Source organism: Argiope bruennichi, chromosome 3 (genome assembly GCF_947563725.1).
Source record: "Argiope bruennichi chromosome 3, qqArgBrue1.1, whole genome shotgun sequence".
Lineage (NCBI taxonomy): Eukaryota > Metazoa > Arthropoda > Arachnida > Araneae > Araneidae > Argiope > Argiope bruennichi.
Genome location: NC_079153.1, coordinates 104,848,117 through 104,865,675, shown reverse-complemented (window position 1 = coordinate 104,865,675; position 17,559 = coordinate 104,848,117). Strand labels below are relative to the sequence as shown.

General features: G+C 29.8%; 1 long non-coding RNA gene across 1 annotated transcript; it reads left to right on the top strand.

Annotated features, from left to right (window-relative positions):
• The first annotated feature begins 9,417 nt into the window (after positions 1 to 9,417).
• LOC129963868 (uncharacterized) lies at positions 9,418 to 14,450 on the top strand. The gene is made up of 4 exons (XR_008784037.1): positions 9,418 to 9,538; positions 10,503 to 10,679; positions 10,785 to 10,903; positions 12,521 to 14,450. It is a non-coding gene; the product is annotated as an uncharacterized LOC129963868 (long non-coding RNA).
• Positions 14,451 to 17,559: the final 3,109 nt, after the last annotated feature.

Here is a 17,559-nt window from a genome sequence, read left to right as displayed (position 1 = left end):
TCCTGAGTATAAGTGTTGTTGTTGCTGCTTACTGCACTTGCTATGGACAAGCTCGCCGTTACGAAGACAGCAATTTAATTCGATAGGGTGCGTCTCTTGTTTTTAGTAGCGCCAACTAGGACCAAGAGTAAGCCTTTGCTATTCACCCATCACTCTTTCGATTGCACAACCTCTTTTTATAGAAGGTTCCATTCACACAACTCACAGGTTGAACAGAGTAAGAATAGCCATTCCAGAACAGGGACTTGAACGCAAGACCCCAGATCACGGGGAGGACGCGCTACCCCTATGCCAGGACGCCTGCTGAGTCTAGGTGATGCAAAGAAGTAGATAGATGCAATTTTGTAAATGATTTTTAATAATGTAGTTTGAAGATATGTATCAAATTTTGAACCAAATCCGTCATAGAATTTGTCGTTTGTTAGCATGTACTTTTGCATACACGTAAATACAATAAATGGAAAACATAGAAATTTAGATAAATGAAATTTGATTCAGAATTTAATCTTCTAAAATGTAAGTTGATATTAAATTTTGGCTCAAATCATCAAATTATTGGTCGCATGTTGATCTGAGCTTTGCATGCGTGTGAAAGCAATAATTTATAGATCAATGATTTACTTAAATGAAATTTGTGTCATTATAATTGTAAGTATTTGAAAGATTTTGGTTTCAATCGGTCTGCAAAATAAATGTGTGTAGATGGCATATTTGAATTTCTAACATTCATGTATTAACAGCATATGATATTAATCATCCGAAAGAAAATCTCTGCATATCGCGGGATAAATTCATTAAAACGGCAAAACTCTATATTATGTAACAATTGCTCCCAACCGCTTGCATTTAATACACAAATACTAATATTCCTTAATTTGCGATTGAGTACATAACTCTCATGCCTGGCAATAAAATTCTGAGCACTTTACAGCCTTGCACAATGCCCATAATTTTGTGCGATGGCGAAGATTTCTTTTATATTAGACAAATTTTTTGGGACAAATCTGGTTTGTTTGGTTAAAAGTTTGGATAAGTTTGGTTAAATCTGATTTATATGGATGTTTGCTCCTATAATAAAATTATTTGTCATAAAACTTTCATTCAAAAACAAATCTTTCAAAATACATCATGCTTGTAAATACATCATTTAATCATTTTTTAATGCAATTTATACTTTGAAGCAGATCTTAAATCGCATAGTTTAAAACTTCACCATTTTGTTATTTAAAAGTTTACTGAAAATAAAGAAATATTGAATGATATCAAATACGCTTTCCAGGTTTACCTCTTCTATTTTATACTAAACGTAAAAGTCTATGAAAAGGCACTTTGAAAAGTTCCATTTAATATTCTTTAATCTCCTTTATTAAATGATATACTTTTGTAATTCATGATCTTCAGATAATTTAGATTATTTTTTGAATATATCACAGAATTGTAAAAACTATATGAAGTGAGTTAATATATCTTCCGATCCTGCATATCATTTTACTTTTTAAGCACTTTTTCAGGAATATTCTCTGTCTCATTTCTATAATTCCATTAAGACTTTGAGAGTCAAGAGAAAAATAATTTAATCATCAATAAATTGTTTACTTTATTAATAATCAAGTAAACAATTTATTGATTTAAACAAACTATTTTAAATCGTTTAATTGCACATTTAATCCACAATTAAAGTTATCCCTTAATTTCGATTAATTTCAGTAAGCAATATTAAAATTGTTCATTAAATTATTTAGAAGAAATTACATTATTAAAATAACTTTCAATGAAATGACAAGTTATTATTTGAGAAAAATAGCATTCCTATTGTAAACTTACATCTACATAATCAAGATATATTCCCAACATACTCTTGGTATGTAATTTCAAAACACATACAGTAGACTCCCGATTATCCGCGGGCGGGTTATCCGCGGTGCGGATTATCCGCGCCTGCAGCACAAAGTTTTTTTTTTAACTGATTTTTTGTAATTGCATAATATATTACAGTATTATGCAATTACAAAACTGTGCTTTTGTAATTGCATAATATATTACAGTATTAAAACTGTACATATGTATTAATTTTTCTGTGTATCCTTGACGCCTCCCGTAAATACAAAGCACTTTTCTGTTTTCATTCACAAAATGCATTTTAGGTTAGTTTTGAGTGATATACTAAAATATTAAGCGTTAGTTAAACATTTCCTGCTGTTTATTTTACGTCTTATTGTACATAAAACGAGTTTTCACAGTTGGAATGACTGTTTCCTTTTTTGCTATACCCGTTTTTAGCTTTTTTCGGATAATCGCGATTTTTGTTATCCGCGGCGGCCGCGCCACCCAATTCCGCGGATAATCGGGAGTGTACTGTATCAATTCTTGGAAGTGATGAAAGATTTTCACTTGTTTTGGATGATCCCCAATGATAATATACAAATATTTCATTTTAAATATGTTTACATACATATATCAAATAAAATCAGAAATCGTTTATTCATGTTTGAATGTATTGTAACTTTTGACATTGCATGTGAATGTATTTTGATTTTAAGCCATTTTATCTTCACAAAATTGTATTCATTGTTCAATGATATATATCCATTGAAATGATTTTTACAGTAAAATGCTTTATGTGAAATTATTGATTTTCTAATTGTATTTCAAAGTATTGTTCACTTACGCGTGAATTAGAGCAATCCACCAAATTACTGAATATCAACAAGTGTCTAATTCTTTCTAGATGCTTTTGCTTAAAAGAATAAAATCGAATAAATTTGAATAAAATGAAACGTATTAAATTTATAATGTGTGTGCAATCATTTCAATGAAACAGATTAATGCTGTTGTCTCTTTAATAAAGCAGCATGCTATTCAATAATGTTTAATAGAATATTACCTAAGCTTAGTATTAAGTAATTACACAAAATTTAACATATGGGTCATAATGCTATTCATTTATTTATCGTATTTAAAATTCTGAAACAATAAAAAAGTTCCTTTTTCACTTTATCTGTCAAAGCCAGCTTTCAGATTATATTTAATTAGATACTCTATGCTAAATAACAATACTTCTTTTCTGAATACAAGCATATGGCAGTATCTTTAAAATCTTTGGGAAAATCTGCCACAGAATGATGTTCCCTCTTGATGAAGACAGACAATAGTAGGATATAGGATCATTTTCCCTTATTTGTTCTCAAACAAATGATGTCTCCATCTATTGCTTGAGGGTACGATTCGAAAAAATAGATTCCATGTAAAACGCAGGTCGTTTGTCCGTCGAGACCAGTCGTCTGGCCGAAGGCCAAGTAATCTTTAGGATTATTCTAACTACGCATTAGTGAAAAGCGTTTAACTTCTGAGAAGTTAATTGATATTTTATAGTAAAGGATTCTTTCATTTGTGAAAATGTCGTCGGTATATTAGGATGGTTATTAGATAAATGAATATTTTCTATTATACTTTGCCATTATGATTTCAGATAGTGATTTGATTTGGATTGTTAAATTAAATTATACTTCGAAAGTATATTGTAGATTTATTTGGGAAATTATATGCATAAATCTCAAAATAATATAATTCTACTTTCATAACGAATGGAACATTCATAAATTTGCTGGGATAAGTTATCTCTACACTTATTCTTTTTTTGGAATTTTTGAAATATTCAAGTATTTTTAGTACTTAAATTGATTTTGATAATCATAATGGAAAAGGAGTAGCTAAAAATGTTATTTTTCATATAAAAATGAATACTTTCCAATTTGAAGTTTTTGTATCGAAACAATCAAACTGTAGTTTTATTGAAGTAGTTTCCGCAAATTTTTTAAAGCAAAAATCTTTGCAATGTCGAAGCGTTGCAGAGAAACTCCCTTAAGACAATAATGCATTTTTTTCAAATTTGGGAACTACATATTTTAAATGTGGTGAGAATAGGCTGGGGAGAATTTCAATGAAATATGGGATGAGTAGAAGTAAACTGAAAATCGAGAAATGTTATCGACTCTTCAAAACCAGATACCAAAAATGATTCATCGTGGATTCATTGTGTCGTAGTTTTGCACACCATAGCATATATATATATATATATATATGTGTGTGTGTGTGTGTGTGTGTGTGTGTGTGTGTGTGTGTGTGTGTGTGTGTGTGTGTGTGTGTGTGTGTGTGTGTGTGTATAAAATACCATAAATTTCTCAAACTTAAAGGAAACTTAACATAATTTACCGTCTTTATCAATTGTTTATAACACAAGTTTGCAATAATTAATTCCTTCATTTATATAGAATATTTGTGCGATCATTTTCTTAATCTGTACTCCAAAAATGGATCTCTCCTAAGGTTATCAGTCAGATAACCTTGAAATTTTGGGGGAAAATTTATTAGATAATAAAACTGAAATAAAAATTGCAATGTAATTTGATGCAAAATTAAAAATACTGCATCCTTCTTTTCTTTTAAATAATAATTTTAAATGGTGAATAGAATGTAATATATTTGAATATAGTATTATTTTGTGTTCCTTCTGAGATTTTTCTTTTTTCATATGAGTATAAATGCGTTGATAGAATAAAAGACATAATAAATTCGATTAAACCTCCATATTTCTGCATAAATGCTGTATAAGTTTCAAATTATAAGTTAAGTAAATAAGTATAAAAAACAGAAATAATTTTATATCAGTAACTAATAATTAATAACTGAAAATAATGAAACAATGTATGGGAATGATAATATCCAATTATAGCTCAAATATATAGATAATTTAACTCTCACTCCCTGTTAAAAATATAAAATTCTGTCTTTTGAAACATGAGATAAATGGAGTTAAATAAAGAAAAATAAATGTTTCTCTTAAGATAGTTGGCTTCGAAATAATTTTTTTACTCACGAGAACACTTGGAAACATCGCATTTATTACAGCAACAAAAGAAAAGCTCCATACCAGTGGGATGCGTAAAAACAACAATCCTTTTTTTTTCACTTTAATGTAGGTAAAAATAGCTAGTTTCGGGAGGTCTCTAATACTTTTGAACGCATTTTTCTAGTTTCTCTATTTTTACTGTTTGAAATTGGCAACGAGGGAAATGTCTTGTTCCTGAGAATGTAAGGTCGTGTTTGCTGGATTATTAAACTTTTAGTGGAAATATACAGTTGCTACTTTTTCTTTCTTCACATTCACTTTTTTTTTCTTTTTTGCTTTGGAAACTTAAGATCATTATTCTTTCTTCTCTACTTTTCTGGTTAAAGAAGCTTTTTAGGACCCTTTCTTGTTCATTTAACAAAATGCTCAAACAGATGAACATTAATTTTGAGCTAGTGATTTCGAAGAACTAATTCGGGTGACATTACCGTTACTTAAAAGAAATTAAAATCATTCCAAGTTGTTTCTTTTCATTGAAAATAAGCATTAAATACGTATTAAAAGTGGAACAAATATTTATATCCTGAATTGACATGAGATATATTTCTGACATGCTTTAATCAAAGCAAGATAAACATCTCAAGCTGCAATTCATACGGATGTATAAAGATGAAGTTTGATCTAGTGAAAATTTTCTTTATACTGTTGTATATCATTTTATTTTATTCTAATGTATACGAATCAAAATTGTATTATGTTTGAATGTTTAAGCTGCTTTAAACATTCATATACGTGATTAAATGTAATTAATATGATGATTTTGGCTAATGCACTTATTAAGATATTGCTCTCCATATCCAGATTATTCAGGGATATTATTTAGAATATAATGGGAAAATGAAACAAAGTTAAATTTAAAATTAATAAACATGTCAGAGAAAATCCTTTTTTATCTGATTTATACGGGTATATATTTCTATATGCCATTAAAGATATTATATCCAAAAAAAAAAAAGATACATTAAGCTACCAACGAAAGCTATTATGTACTCAACTGAATATGAAGAAATTAAAAGTTTCATTTCTGGTATCTAAATATTATTTTAATAAATGTGAAATATGAAATTATGTTTAAAAAATGGAGTTGATTTTAAGAACATACGTCTGAACATCTAGGGCATTGAGTTAATGAACTGTTCAACTGGCTGCAGAAGACATAAGCTTTTATGTCTCCCAATGGAGCAGATACAAAGTGATCATCTGGCGTATGCCTGTACCACGTGTGAAAGACTGAAATCAATTTTATGCTTTCCTCAAAAAATTATATGTGTTTTGTTGCTTTTTATAAAATTATTATTTCCTTCAAAAAGGGAAAACAAGACAAGATTATCCATAATATTTCATTCCTTCAAAATTAATTTATATTTGTAAAAAAAATGATATTTCTAAAGCTTTTTACATTGCTTCTAAATACAGTTGCAACTAAGGAATATTAAATGTATTTTAGAAAAAAATGCTTCTTTTATTTGTTTATTTCATAATCTATTCATACCAGTTGATATACCATAATACTATATATATATATATATATATATATATATATATATATATAATACTGAATTGCTGATAATTTGTAAAATACAAAGAAAGACATTTTTATAAAGAATTTATCCTACTCTAAGTGTTTTATTCGAAATTTTGAAATTATACGTGTTTAATCTCTTTCAGAGTAAATAGTACCTTATGACAGAAACATACTTTCAGGGATTATATTAGCATTTAAAAAATTAAATATAAAATTTCAGAACACAAAAGTAGCTAACATAGTAGCATTACATTATTAAAAAAAACAAAGACCTTTTTTGTAAAAAATACCACACATTGGGACCGAATTTTACTTGCAAAGAAACTATACCGTCAATTGCTATTTGTGAAAATTGTATATCAATTTGCTTTTATATTTTCATATTCTTTAATTGCTTGAATTATCGTCATCATATTGCAATTTGCATTGCAGATACAATTGAAACTCTATGTAAAGCACAAATACATTTTTTTCATTATTATTGAAATGTCATCCCATTTATTTTATCGATAAATATTTCCTTTTAAAGTATTTTAGACACAGTCCCACACCATTCATTTGTAATTTTATATGATTTTTTTTATAATGAATACCAAAATTTTTATCGTAATCCTTGGAAAAGCAAATAGAGGATATTTTTTTGAGTATCCACTAAGTTAAAAACGCCGATTTCCGATTTGTTAAACGATTTTTTTTTTTTTTTGGAGATTACATTTTTTTTTTCAAGATCAATCACCATTTCATTCTAAGTGCATTTTGCATAACACCATGTGCATGATTACCTAAATAGTGTGGTATTAAGCATTTCTTGTTCTAGATATTAAGATCGTAGCATTTTAAAAGATTTACAACATTCTGATTAACGTAAAATAAACTGAATAATGGATTCTAAATGGATTCAAATTCCTACATTAAGTACTTTAAATAAATTTAGTATTCTTTTTTTTCTCTGCTATATATCTTTATTAAAGTTATAATATCTGATTAATTGAGACACGTAGAAAGTCATCTGATTTTACGATTGAGAATTTCCGAGATTAAAATCAGAAATATGTATTCTCCTTTAAAAATTGTTTCATATATTTGAAAAAGTATTTAAGAAAACTAAGGTTAGGGTTATGGATTTAAAAAAAAATGGTAATTTCTCTACCATCTAAATAGTTATTTTCGGTCTACAAAAGTATTAAATGAAATTAGGGTTTGTGAATTGCACTGTACCGGAAACATAGCTGTTTTTACAAAAAAAATCGTATTTTAATTATTCCTGAAAATCCCTAATATATTGTTCCGATACATTCTTAATGCTTAATGATATTCAAAATATCGAACAATATTATATATAGATTATATTTAGTTCTAAGAAGGTAAAATGGAAGTGGTATGTATTTTTTTAATTATTTCTGTGTAGTTATTATTACGAACAATTTCTTTTTTTTTTTTTTTTTTACGAATTGTTACATTTGATTTTAGCAAATAGTTAAACCTTTCCCTGAACAAATTATTTTCTGTTACTTCAACTTAGTCAGACAATATTTACATTGTTGAATGTTATGGAAAACTTAATAAAAATAAAGTAAAATAATCGAATATACAAAAAAAAAACTTAACAGATAGACAAAAATTATTGTAATAAAAATTATGAAAAAGCAAATTAGTCAAAATCTATAAACAATCAAACGGTTATAAGTGTCTTTAATTACGATACGAGATACCCCGTCTTCCACATTAAATTGAATGGCATAGGAGACGTTTTCTATGAGATAACGACCATCCATTGGTTACAACTTTTGTAAATATTTTATGACACATACAGTTATAAGAGTGGTTGTGATGAAGTCTATTCGTGCTTTTTAAGGAGCTAAGATGGCCCTCACAATATATTTCCATTTTACTGCACATATTAGGGTTTTTTTATCGTTCCACAATTGGTAAATGTTTCAATGCAAACATTATTATAAAAATTAGCATTACTTGATTGTTTTATTTTAGCTCAAGGAAGGTGTAGCTCAAAGGTGTTTAAAATATGTATAAAGACACAGGAGAATGAAATGAGTAAAAAGAACAAACTTGGTTTGCAATTCGAAGAATAAATGCGTTTTTTTCTTCTATCAACTAAAAAAAAAATTCAATAAAACTTTATTATTGTTCTTAAAATTATCGGAAGTCGATTAATTATGATAAATAGCGATATAGATTACTAACACATTATGTCACATTATGAACTTCTTTAATGAACGTTGGAAGGTCTTGAAATCAATTCGCCGGTAAATCATATTCATTGAACCAAACGTTTAATTTGGTAAACTAAAGCTAATCTGGGATAAAGCTCGGCATTTTGAACTATGGTCAAATAATAACTACAGTGCAAATCATAACGCAAATACTATCTCGAATCAGCGATTCTCTGTTATTGAAAAATGGTTTCAACCACCATGCCATCAAGCCGCGAAAATTGATAGATATGAACTGGTTTCATACAGTAAACTCCAAATAGTCAGGCAGGATAAAAGTTAAATTCATATTCGTATTCACTCAAATTCATCAATGTTAAATTCATATTCATATTCACTTAAATTCATCACTGTTAAATTCATATTCATTGAATCTAAACGCTTAATTAGGTAAAAGAAGACTAATTTGGTATAAAGCTCTAGTTTTTGAACTGTGGTTCAAATAATAAAATGACGCCGAAGCAAACACTTGAACCAGTCACTTTGATGACGGTAGAAACAACCTACTCAATGTCTGCAAGTAGTACAAATCATAAATGGAATACTATCTCGAATCAGCTTCCTCTGTTATCGAAACAAGGCTTTAACCACCATGCCACCAAGTCGCGAAAATTATTATGTAGGAATTAGCATCATGCAGTAAATTGCAAATAGTCAGAGAGAAAAAAATATCGATTTGGAACATTTTGATTGGTTAAGAGATATTCAAAATACTTTAAAACAGGATTACTGGGTCTTATTTTTACCTTTTATGGTATTTTGTATGTCAATTTGCTGATGTACTTGCGGGGGAAGTTTCATGTGCTATAAGGCTGACTGGTATAAGCTGCAGTGCGTTATACACTTGTTATTGAATTGCTTTGTCATTTGCTGGTAAGTTCTTTTCAAAGGTCTTATTAAAATTCCTTTAAGTTTAGGATGGTTGTTATGCGGCAATTGCAATAAACTTTTTTTTTAATAAGGAGTATTGCCTCCAACATTGTATCAATATAGTTGCATCCAAATTGGCTAACAATGTAGAGAAGTTTTTAACTTGTAAACTATATTGTTCATACTTAACTTATGAAGATTATTTTATGAATGCTGTGATTACTATCGGAAATTCTAATTAAAATATGCATGATTCTCCAAGACTTATTGCCGCTTATAAGCACTCTAATGAAATGTGTACAAGGGTCTTCTAAAACCCGAATCATTTCCAAATTAAATAACAAATTGTTCGTTAATATTTCGGAGTAGTCCTAAAACTTTAGACATTCTATAAATTGAGGAAGCTCTCTGGAAGGATCTCTTAAAAACTGCTTCACAAACCAAATCTACGTAGAAAATGAATTGTTCTCTAGGATAGCGTACCAAGTATTCGAATTTTCAGATCTTCTATATATCAGAATAAGAAAGATACGAGGCCTGCCAGTTTTTACTCAATGTTTGGCTAATGATGTGGTCTTTGAATAGAAAATTTTAGCTAATGAATGCTTAATAAGACAATTGAGTTAATCTTGTGTTATAAATGGGTCTTGGAAAAGAAACTGCGACTTTCAAAATTTTTCCTTTTGCTTTAACCATGAAAAACGCGATAAAGCAAACAAAGCGTGGCAAGTTCTAGTGTAACTAATAGCAGCTGTTGATACCGGTTACTATGCATATAAGAATATTTTAAATCGTCGACAAAAATGTAAATTAAACTCAATAGTTCAAAAGTTTCATCTTTCCCAATTAGAAAAAACTGGGTTTAGTATTTTGTCGTATGAAATCTCATTTTATTACTTTACACTCGATACTTTATAAATTAATCTTTAATTTAGTCTCCATTAGTAACTTTTTCTTTCTCTTGCAGATACTTCAAATAGCTTCAGTTTGCTGTTCTCTATCAATTTATTGTATAATACCCTTGCTTCAAAAACTTTGTTTGGTATTACCCACACAGTCCTGTTATAATGAAGACTAGAAACTGGAAATCCTTCGTCTCCCTGCAATGTTCTACCAAAGGAAAATTCTTTAATTCCCTCCCAAGGTGAGAAATTGAGACTTCTTTTGTATTATTGACCTGAAGTTATATCTAATGCAAAAACATTAAGAATTATGAGGCCATTTAATCGCAAAGGTTTTCCTTTTGTAGGTTATTACCGCATGGGTTGAAATAGTAGCAACTGCAAAAGTCATCTGAAAATGGGAGTGTAACATGATCTTAACAATTTTCAAATACTACGAAATAGAATGGAATGGAAGTCTTCAATGGTAAGTTCTGGAAAATTAAATTAAATCTTAACTAGATAAAGTCGCTGAATAGTTAGGTTTAACGGTTCTCGCTTGTTATTTGTAGACATATTAGATCAATAAACTTTAAATACTATACATGGTGAAAATTAAATATTCTAAATGCTTGCTAACTGTTTCAATTTCAAATAAGTGGATACTGATAATTGTTTAAATTTGTAATTAAATAAAGAATGTTTCGTACTTGTACAAAAAAACGTGACGTACGTTCAGAGGCTTGCATTTGTAAACTTTCTACAGAAAAAAATTGTTTATGCGTTATTTAATGATTCGTCTTTTATAATGTCAATGTCTAAAGATTGTAATATTACTGAACCTGTGTGTTTTTAGTTTCGGAAAATATGGCATGTCGCTATACTCGGAAGGAAAACAAAAGTATAGATCCACACTTGGTATAGGTCTGTCTATATACACACAGAATTGAGAATTTTTTAACAAATGTTGAATGACTTTATAAGCTAAAACGAGTTGAACCAAATTGTTCTATTTTAGGTACAATATAAAGCGTAATTTATGATCAACATCAAAATTGCGTGTATTAAAACAATATCTGCTAGGAGCCAAATGTTAACTGATTAGTTAACAATTCAAAAGCATATTCGCAAAATCTTGAGTAGGGACAATCTTATTCCAAGATATTGCGGTATTAAATATAGAATTAAAACTTGATGCGATTTTTCTACATTATGCATCTTTTACGTCACAGAATTAATCTCTTGCGAAATCTACAATGTTACCATTGCCTAAACGAAAATAATTGCACATTACATCGGTTTCTATGCTTAATCCCTTTATATTGTAGCTATGAGCAACATTTCGATCTGTCACTGACGAAAGCACGTCTGCGTTTTGTGAAATGACATCTTTATTTGCAAGGATATAAACTTGAAATTCAGAAAAAATAGGATTTTACTATTGACTGACTTGTGTATAGTTGGTTTCAACTGTTTTATTTCCAAAGACAATCTCGCTATAATGCTCCATTTTTCTCCATTCAAAATTATAGCAAGCAACTAGTGTTGCCTATTAGTCGGTCGTTGTGACCTAGTATTGAGGTCTTGGTACTAGTAGGAGCAATGCGCCATTTTCTCGTGTTGATGTGGTATGGAAGCTTGGAAAGATTATCAATTCGGGTTCATCCTCGATAACCAACAGATCAAAATTTTGATGCCATCACAAAATATTAAAAGTGTGTTCAAATGGACGTTATGCAATTAAACGAATACTGTGCCCTTTCAAATTCTGTAACATTTGAAGTGTGGATAATTTTTCCGTCTTGTTGCATCAAATAAATAGTATTTTTATCCTAATTAGTGAATTATTACATTCGTTTGGTAAAAGAAAATGTACATAAAATGTGTATGTTTAATGTCTTCTAATTTATCTCCAAGTTTTAAATATAGTATCATCCATGTTCAATTGAAAACGGGAATAATTAGAAATCAAAAGCGATATGGAATTTCAATATATTGACTTCATTAACTTGCGTGTGGCATCTTGTATCTTATGTTGAGTTTTTTAACCATAACTGATGTTAGTTTAAATATATTGAAAGTAATCAAAGCTCTTTATTTTCAGGACTTTTAACAAATTCCATTCAATATCGAGGAAAATCTGAACCGACCCTGACGCTCTGGATCTTAATTTTTCACTGCTGTGAAATCGACAAGCAGTCTGCTGGATGGTAAAAATTAATATTTCAACATACTTAGAACTTGGAGAATGTCGCAGTAATTTGCTTACTTTGCATGTCTAAAAAATTTGTCATAAATTCAAATTTTTTCCGATTAATGTTTTGACTATAGAAATATTCAAATTGTGTTTTTCAACAACTAGCTTTAATTGCAGAGAACTACTCGTCAGTTTCTCTATACAAGGGAACTTCAAAGTATCTTGTAGAAAAATATAATTTCCAAATTTTTAAATAAAATTTCCATAATTTTATGAAATTATCTCTAGATTAGAATTTTAGCAATGAAACGGACAAAACTCGGTAGCTAAACGCCTCAACATTAAATATAGGTTAATGTTAGCATACGCCCAAGTGTTCAAGGTCAGAATCGATTATTTGTAGCCTTTGATATATACGTCCTTCTCAAACGGACAGTATATTAAACCCAAGTGAAACGCCTTTAGAATAATATGTACTGCAGTGGTCATAATACCCTTCTATTCTGATCATTCACGAAATCCTCGGACATTCATTCGATGACTCGCTAATTGAATTTAAACTCGGCTCCCGCCTGATACGCTTCCTTGGATGAAGGTAATATTCGATAAATACTGAAGTTTCAGGTTTTCAAGTCCCGGCTACCTTGCAAATAACATCCTCTTAAACTGGCTACATCAATCACCCTCAAATCGAGTAGTATCTAAAGATTTTGAAATGTTTCCAAAACCCTCAACGGAACCAAATTTCCTTATATTTTCTAATCTTCATTGGGAAGGAAAATTTAATATTTTAAACTGCACTTGTAGCATAAAATGACTGTTTACGAATCAAAACAAAATATTAAAATGATGAATTCTGATTGTTAATAAAGTTCTTCCCGAGATATTCAAACAACGTCTAGCAAATAGGTTTCCATAGGCAAACTTAGACACAGATTTTCAAGCCGTTAAAACATTGACAACGCGTCATCTTAGTATCTTCATTTAAAAATTGCTAATATTTCAAATCGATTATTTAACAGAATATAAAATCAATCCATAAAGTATCTTTGAATTTTAAAGGAAAGTAAACTATTAATTTAACGTCCATGTCAGTCAAATTCGAGGGATTAATTGTTAGTTTATTAGATAGCAGCTACAAATTTTAAAAGTATAAATTGCACTTGACTGGTTCATTAGGGATCGGAGAAACAATGAAATAAGTTCTGTAGATAAGTAGGGTGGAATTGGGATTAACATGTTAAATAATTGGCTGATCCCTGTTTACTTTCCGTTTAGGCTGCTTGGGACCGACGGTCTAAACGGAAAGTATCGGTCCCCAGGGAGCCAATTATCTAACGTGTTAACTGCGAATTGGTCAAATAGTCATAAAATTGGGAATGCAGGGAGTTATCACAATTAATGACACATTAAGTACAGTTGTAATTTCCGTAAGATTGTAGGGAACGTTTGAACCTCTAAAGTGTAATTTATACTCCAAGCATTGGTAACAACTAAAAATTAATGCCGACTGTAGATCTTAACTCTCATGTTTACTTGCATCATTTTTGTAAATATCATCGTTACGAAACTGCAATGTTCGTATTTTGTAAGAAATTAAGGTTTGCTATAGCGAAATTTACGATACAGATAACATTTTTTCACTTAAATACCATGTATAGAATATTTCTCAATACACAATGTAAACCGGTAGTAAGTTAGCTTCCTTGTCATAGAATTCGAACCCGATTTCGAGATACGTGCAGAAATTGAGTTGTATGAACCAACTATTTAAGAAATTAAATAAACATTTTTTTAAAAACTCGAGTCGTAAAAAAACTAGAGTTGCTGCTGTAGAAGTCTGAGGAAATTTGGGTACTTAAGGGGGGGGGGACAGGATGTCCAAATTATAACGATTCCATTACTTCCTTTACTACTTTATATAGTTCTAAAGAGCGGTTATTCTAAATCTTTAGGTCTCCAATTCTAAACACATCACAAAATCAATTGAAGAAAGTTTACAGCAATACTTCTATTTACATCCATTTATGCCAGTTTATAGCGGAATTTTGAGGAAACTGTTGTAAACTAAAATTCAGTTGGAAAAGAATTTTGGATAAGATCCCCAGTTAAATATTGATCCTACCATATTCTGACCGTCATTTTTCCAATTTTCCAGAAAAATTTCAAATATTTTGATAGCAATTTGAAACTAGAATGTATCGAATTCCTTAAACTAAAACAGCCGGGGTTTTTAATTTCTAGTAGCTTCTCTAAAAGAATAAATTTAATACTTGCGCCTATTGGTTGTGTTGGTCCATTTGGAGTTGTAAGAATTTTTAAAAAAACTACAGTAAACAATTGTCCGTTTCATTTTAATATTGTATTTCAGTTAAACTCTAATTTATAACGATTTTTTGATAACGGTTAAAAATTAAATAACTTATAATTCAAAAACTAAATCGTCATACTTTTTTCTACACATGCAAGTATAATAAAGTGGATTCTTTAAAAAAAATTGTTCTGTAAGCGACTGAAAATTTGCTTCTGGTGTTAATAAATCGGTATTTTGCATGCCAATATCTTTATTCCGAGTTTTACTTTAGAGTTGTAATTCAAGAACACGTATTTCAGAGCATTTAGCTTGTGATGACTTTTGAAGTTCTCTTGCCATTTTAAACACTTTAAAGTTTATAAGCTTAAAATTTATTCCAATTAAGTTTTCACTATTTTCTATTTAATATCTTGAAAATGTCGTTAATCGTAACTTAAAGGACGAAGGTTCAATTGTTTCCTTACCTCATGTGAAGGTTATTGTATAGAATATTTATGGTATTTACATCGTTATTGTATTGAATATTTCAAATCGTTCGAATAGTAATTTTCTCCTTGTAATTGTAATAACTTGTTAAATTTTCTGCATAATGATTACACATTGAAATTTCAATGCATCCATTTCAAGGCTGGACGGTGTATGGATTAAGACGATTCTACGAAATGTGAATTGTGAGTATTTTTAATTGCTAAAGTAACTTTGTGAATTTCTTAAAAGCTTTGCATGAAAACAATAAAATCTGAAACGAAATTTTGAACAATTCACTTTTAATATTTCTGCCTCTCATTCATACGCGGATGACAATTCTCTTAATTTATTTTTTATGACACGATGCGCTTAACTTCTTAAAATCAAATAATTACTTCCTTAAATTACAAATTAAATAAATTCCCCATCTGCCCCCTACAATTTAAGATTATAGGGGGGCGGGGGAGTTTAAAATATAATAACTGGAATATGCAATATTTCAAAGTGAAAGAGGAATTGACTAGCCTACGAAAATCTGAACACGATTAAAATGTAATCTATAAATCAATCCAAACGTCGAATTTTAATACACACCTGAAACGGTTGCTACTTTAGTTGACCAATTTGGCCTTAACTTCTAGCAAATCTTTAAAGAATTTTTAAACTAAAGATCGGAATGCTAGGTGTAGCTATGTAATGGACTTTAATTGCTTTAGATATTGTATTGCGTTGGAATTTTTCAGAATAGTTTCGAATGCGTTTAATTTCTTTGACTTCCTCTAAAGAAATGCACTCCTTTCATACTAAAATATTTTTAATTTCAAGTAGATCGTTTAAATATCTTGAGGATCCTCTTTATTAGCACTCCCCTAAGGAAACTTTAAGCGTGTATTTTCGTAATGCACAGAGTCGTAACTGTTGGAACCGGTTGAATAGTCAACATGCTTAAGGAATTCTCCTCGCAACACAATTCCGTATCTAAAATATAAGAACCAGACAAGTTCGTTACCTTCATCTCCATTTGGATGCATTTTTTGACGTAAAATCCCAGAATTTAATATTTTCTGGCCCCCAAGGTATCATTAGACGACGGTGCAAAGTAGAAATTTGTAGGACTTATCACTTTTAGCAGGAGACGGCCCGTAGCTATGCCGGCAAGCTAACAGACCGCCTTCTGCGTCTATAAACGGAAGAGTTTTGATTTTGATGTCTGGCCAACATCGGATCAAGACGTCTTCTACAAATTTTTTTGTAATCAATCGTCTTGGTAGAAGCTTGTGGTATTTTAACTGAAATATTTAATTTTCAATTCTGTAATTTAAAATTAGGATAAAATTCAAAATGAATCTTAATTCCTTTGTAATTGTTTATTGATTTCCCTTTCATCCTTAAATTTTAAATTTAAAAGTAGATAACTGTCTACGTAGGACATCAATTTCTTTCCAGTGGGATTGTTTTTAAATGACTGAACTTGTCTGGTTGCTTACGAGCCCTTAAATTGCTCTGACATTTTGAGTGCGTCTTTATATCTTGTTACTGTAAAAGGTTTCGGTTAACTTCATATCAGAACAGCGGCACAATATTAGTTCCCCTTATTACATATAAGATGCTTCGGGCATAGCTTTAGCTTCATTCTAAATTAGCTTTATCAACGATCAGTAGAAAACGGTCTGCTCTCTATTGCCTGTCGTTCTGTGAAGCAAATTTCTTTTGCTGACAATAAAGCACTAACTTTATTCGCCTTTACATCTACAATCGTAGCTTAAATCCCTCTGTGTCGCAAGGTATTCAATTTTAAGATTTCCAAAAAACGTATTATATTTTGACTATTGATGGAAATTTGGAATTAAAATGGAAAAACTTCCTCGGATTAAAAAAAATGCGATTTGATTTATAATAGTACAAAATAACTGCTAACGAACGGTATAGATTTTTACAGAATCTCGTAGACGGAGCAAAAAGTATAGAACTTGTATATAAATTGTTAATGTGGGTTAACTTAAGAAATCGTCCACTGCTTAATTGTTTTGGAAACATCTGGTTTTAAATTTGTTTCAATATTGGTCACACGATAAATTCTAAATTTTAACACTAAAAAAAACGTAATGCGAAATTTCTGATATTTGATTAGGTTCTTGAAATTTAATGTCATTAATTTTATATA